Source organism: Gossypium arboreum, chromosome 3 (genome assembly GCF_025698485.1).
Source record: "Gossypium arboreum isolate Shixiya-1 chromosome 3, ASM2569848v2, whole genome shotgun sequence".
In the NCBI taxonomy this organism is placed as follows: domain Eukaryota; kingdom Viridiplantae; phylum Streptophyta; class Magnoliopsida; order Malvales; family Malvaceae; genus Gossypium; species Gossypium arboreum.
This window is the reverse complement of record NC_069072.1, coordinates 133,427,533-133,433,532: the sequence shown is the minus strand read 5'-3', so window position 1 is coordinate 133,433,532 and position 6,000 is coordinate 133,427,533. Positions and strand designations below refer to the sequence as shown.

At 27.3% G+C, this 6,000-nt stretch overlaps 1 long non-coding RNA gene across 1 annotated transcript; it reads left to right on the top strand.

Moving 5' to 3' along the window:
* Positions 1–920: 920 nt before the first annotated feature.
* On the top strand, positions 921–1,720 carry LOC108475793 (uncharacterized). The gene is made up of 2 exons (XR_001870015.2): positions 921–1,088; positions 1,394–1,720. It is a non-coding gene; the product is annotated as an uncharacterized LOC108475793 (long non-coding RNA).
* Positions 1,721–6,000: the final 4,280 nt, after the last annotated feature.

Genomic DNA, 6,000 nt, shown 5'->3' with positions numbered 1-6,000 from the left:
AATAATATGAAATAAGTAATTAATAATGAAATATACGTATTGCACAAATTATTATATTATAATATCCTCAAAATGTGCACAAATTATTATATTATAATATCCTCAAAATGTGTAATAATAGAATATAAGTAAAATAATTATTAACGATAAATAAAAATAAGTATATAATACAAGTTAAAAACTTTAATAATAATAATATATAAATAAAAGCATATAATAGTATAAAAGTGACATAGTATAATATATAATATAAAGTATATATGTAAAATAATATATAATATATAAATAATTAATAAATACATAATACAAGTAAAAAATAATAACGATGAAAAATAATAATAATTTATGAAAAATAAAATATAATAAATAATAATATAAATAATATATAAATAGATAATTATATAACATAATATAAAAGTACGGTTTTAAAAAAATAAAACAAATAACAATAAAAAATTTGTATACATGTAATGATAGAAATAAATACATAAGGTCAAATTTGAAATTCTATAAAATTACAGGGGTAAATTTTAGAAAAATAAAGCTGAATTGAGGTCCTAATTAAAACACGCGCGAAACGAAAGGGACTTATTGGGTAATTAAACCCTCATCCCAAAACGACGTCATTCGCTGGAACTGCTTTTTAAAAGGGGTCTGGGATTAAATTGAAATAAATATAAAAGACTGGGGCTAAATTAAAATAAAAATAACATGAAATTTAAAAATTTAAAAACACGGAAGGGTCAATTAAACAATTCGCCCATTTTACCAGAACACGCGGATCCTACCCAGGTTTTCGAATCAACGCGCAGATCTTGTGCCGAGAAACGACGTCGTTTTATGCTTATTGGCTTAAACTAAAACGACACCGTTTCATTTATGCTAATATAAGTTAAATTTTAGTTTTGAAATCATTTTGCACCTGGTTCTGAAGAAAAAAAAAGGCAAAATCCTCTGAATGAGGATCTGGGACTGGCGTCGGAGCTACATCGAGCCTCCGTTCTCAAGCGTTCACGCGCCGTCGCCAACTCCACCACACACGGCGGTTGGGATTCGAAAAGCTTCGCTTTTCGCGGCGAATCTAGAAGGTATTTCTCCTTCCTCTGTTTGTAATGTACTATATGCATGTTGTTTTCAATAAAGTAAAAGAGAATAAAAAAAGTAGAGTGAGAACAATCGATCACCTTTGTTTCTCGCGAAATAGTTCTGATATATTATTGCAAAAAAATATTTTGTATACAATCTTTTTTCCTCCCCTTTTTACAGATTTGAGGAAAGGCTTTATAGCCTTAATCTACTGCCTACTTTGGAAAGAAATCGAAAGATTTCTTTCCAAACTCTGTTCTAATCCTTTTGCTACGATTTTGCTTTGATTTCTTTCCTTTTCTTGCAGGCGAATCGCTAGGATTTCCTTCGAGCATCCATGACTACGCGCTGATGGGGGGTTGATGGGAACTGAAGAGGCGTGACTCTTGGACTGATTGCGACGCTGCGGCGCGAGGGTTTCCCAGGAAACCCTAAGTCTCCTGATGTTTCCAGTTTGGGCTTTGTTGGGCTACTGCTTGTTGGGTTTGGGTGTAGACGGGTTTTGGGTAGTTCTGCTGGGTTAAGGGTTAATGGGCTATAATATTGGGTTGTAACAGGGTATAAGGTTTAAACAGGCTAATTTTGGCCCTACAGGCTGTTGTAAATGGACTGTTTTAAAAACATTCATTTATTATTACTACTTTTTAAGGCCCGGACAAATTTGGGCTATTACACAATCGGTAGTAATTATTTAAAATAAGGATCTAATTTTTTAATGGGCTTACAAAATGCAAATGATTAGTTACTAAACTCATTCCGATAGATACCTTGAAAAAAAAAAGAATATTTATCAAACATCTAAAATCTTGTAGGTTAAAATATAATACCTCAAACTTGGCCAAGATGTTAGAACCAGATTATGAAGGTTACACTAGAATCTTAAACTTTTTCTCCTTCAAATCCAAACCAAAAACCTTCTTTAAAACCTTTCGATTTGATAAAAGTATTTGATTTCGTTTCTTTTGAGTGTTTTGGTGCTTAAGTTTATACATAACACCATCATGTCTTTGATTTTTTTTTTTTTTAAATTCCATGCTTCAATTAGACATTTTTCGCGGAAAAACCTTTTAGAGTTATTATCTTTAGAAAAATCATTTAACTTAATAAATCATTCAATTAGTTTAATTTATCAAAAATAACCAACTAATGAATATTAGCCAAAAATCCAAAAAAAAATAATCGTCCAAAAAACAAACAGTTTAAAAAGTCCATAATATCCAAAAACAAGTTTCCTAACGAAACCAAATTCAATACCAAATCGAGATCCAAGATCGCTGCCCAAACTTATTTGAGAATTACCTAAAAATGGTAAAATAACAAAGTTAGCTAAAAGCCAATATGTGTGCCACGGGCTACAAACAGAAATCACATGCATAATCAGAACATACATATTAGAATTTCACATGTGCAAAAGTATCTATCAGAACAAATTAATCCTACCCCCATCCGCTATCCATCATCTCCATTCAACCAATCAAACTATAAGGATTGCAAAAGCCCATCCAACTATCACACCGTAATGTGGTTGTATGTCATTCAGAAAATTTACAACTAAACTGTCAAATAGAAATTTATGAAAATATGGTCAAAAATGTAGTAATACTGTCAAAATAATACTTCCTCCAATCCATATCATATCTCACCCCAATGCACATATATTATTATGCTAATATCTCATACAACATATATTCTTATCGAATAAAAAATATGGCATGTTTCATCAATATCATTAATTCAGATTTTATCACAAGCTTATATAGAGTTATTACTTGATTTCATGCTTACTAACATACAAACACAAACTTTAAGAATTTCAAGTCCTACATGCTTATAGAGTATCTAAAAATCCAATTTCAAAACTTTATTCTCGATCCAAACAAACCCCACAAAAAGATCAAAATGGGTCCACACACTCATGTGACCCACAACAAATCAGACTGTGTTGCCGACACGGCCATGTGACGAATTGTAATTTCATGTTTTTGAATTAGAAACATACATGTAATTGCTGTAAAAAAGTCGGCACCACAACAGAAACAATTACTGAACACAACATTTACAACCCAACCTAATTAGCAACTAAAAACGAATTCGGTGAGTAGCACTTAAACCAATCCCCAAACCGGCATTAGAAACTTAACCCCGGGAAATCAGCAGTAGAGTAGCGACTAAACTATCGGCGGATGATTGTGCGCCTCACGAACTTCTCCTATCAAAACAACAAAACATCCATCTAAGCGTTACCCAACAAAATAACGACCACCTACTCTAAGATCATATCAACAAAAGAAGTACCACATTACAACCGGTAACAAAAAAAAAATAGACGTTCTTACCAGCAAATTCATTCTTGTCAACAACCTAATGAAATTGAAAGATATGCCCTACAACCCTGGTGTGACATAATTTCCAAATTAATATGAAAATCCAAAACAAGAGAATCAAATTCAAGATCTCTTGATATGTGTCTGTATGTGATATAAGTAAAGTATGTGAAAAATATATGTACGATTTATGTTTTGAAAAATCCAAAATCTTGATTACGTATGAAAAGTATGCATGACATTTGTTTATGAAATATATGTGTTAGTTTATTTATGCATGTGCATCGGGATGGTTTGATATGTGATTGAGAAAGTGTATTCTGATAGTATTACTGTAATTTTGACAGTCAAACTGTAATATCTATTTGGCGACTCAACTATGACTTTATGAGTCTGAAATTAACAATTCAAACTTAATAAAAATTTTGAGCGTTACATAAAATATTTTTAGTCTCTCTATTTTTATTTTTAAACTTTAAATTGTTTTTTATTTTTCATATTTTAAAATTTAATTTTAATTGTTAATATTATTAAATTTTATTTTATTTTATTAATGTAATCTTTTGAATTTTATAAGAAAACTTTAAATAATAGTATTCAAATCAACTTAAATTCAATAATAAAATTTTAACATGACGACGAAACCAATTCAGTATGTTTAAATTAGGGATTAGTAACATCATCGACATCAATTTCCACAGCCAATCTCAATTATTGCAATTTTTGACCACAATTCATTTTCAGTTTTGCAGATTCACGAAGGCATATATGATCATTTAAATTATGATATATTAATATTAATATTTAAATCCAGGTGAAATTTTTGTATTTTTTTAAAGTTGATTTGATCAGTTGGTATAAATAATTTTGTGTTAATTTTTTAATATTTAATTTATTATCTCAAATGTTATATACAATTGAATTTAAGTGTAATATTATTGAATTTACAAAAGAAGAATTTCGCCTTCCATCGTTGGAGATCCGAATAATTATAACTAGAATCAAATTAATATAAAACAGACTAAAAACTAGAATACAATTACAAATAATACAATTATATTATTTTCACTCGTGCTTTGTGTTTGGTTAATTATTTATTTCTTTATTAAATTATATAGTGTAAAAATTTAAAGGTTTCAATTTGCTCAAAATTTCTGTATTTTTCATATATTTAGAATTTAATCTCCATACTTTTTAAATTTTAAATTTTAAATTCATTTATTAACGCTATTAAAATTATTTTGGGATGTTGTGTCATTTTGAGAAAAATAAAATAAACTTTATATCCACATACATAAATTTATAAAAATTTTAACGATACTAACAATTCTTAAAAGTTTGTACCATCAAAAATTAAGATATTAAATTAAATCAAAATTAAAATATATACATTAAATCTCTATTTTAAGTGGACTATAATAACAAATTAAAATTTAATCATTCTTATTCAAACTCAAATTTACTCATAATATTCTAATGTAAAAGGAAAAATTGACAGAAATTCAATGTGGAAAGCGTTAGGACAATCCTCAAATAAGTCAATCTTTAAGGCACATATTGACAAAAAAATCTTACATTATTAATTTTGAAAAACCTTGCATTAATTAACGTCGGTGATGATACTCTTTGACGACAGCGACTTGAAAAGATATCAAATACCGACATTTAGCTACACTAGTTTCTTAGTGTATTTTCGTGTTTATTTATTTAAAATTGTATTTAATTAATATAAATATTATTAAAATACAACAACAATTGCTTTTATTTAATTAATAATATTTTTTAGAAATTGTAAAATAATTAAATTATTTTATAATAAGATATTACTTATCAAATCTTAATTTAATCTCTTTTTATATTTATTACATATGATTTTTAACTTTTATTAATATTAAAATAATAATTTAAATCCAATACTCTATAATAAATAAAAAATATAATTATTATCATTCAACTCATTTGTATAGCTAAATGAATAAAAACTTTGTTATATTTATCATATTATTTTATATGACTTTAGCTATTATTAATTATTAATTAATATTGAAAAATAAAATCATTTTAAATTTTATCTATTATTATTCAACATAGTTTAAATGTATAAAGCCTTTATTATCATATTTATAAAACATTTTAATGATAAGTAACCTAATATTTTCATATTTATCACATCAATTAATATTATTTTAATTATTATTAATTAATATTATAATAATACGTTAAATGCAAAATTATGTTATATCTTTTTTCTATTCAAAATTTTCTTCTAATTACGACTAAAAGACAAATGGTATTACCAAGAAATCAAGCTAAGAATTAAACATTTCCCCCTTCCTTTTTTATGCAATAAATTCTGTATCTACCAAGCACATGGATATGGCTTTATCTTTTTGAAACTAAAGAATAGTCCAAATTATATCATTGTCACTTCAACAATTTTTCAAAGGGTTTGTTGAGTTTGGAGCCCAAGGTCATGCTTCACCTACGTTGTTCACACTTGAACATTGAAGTACGTGTTGGACATGTAAATACATTCAAATTTTAAGGTTATTTAGATTGACAAACCCATATATACACTACATATTTCACA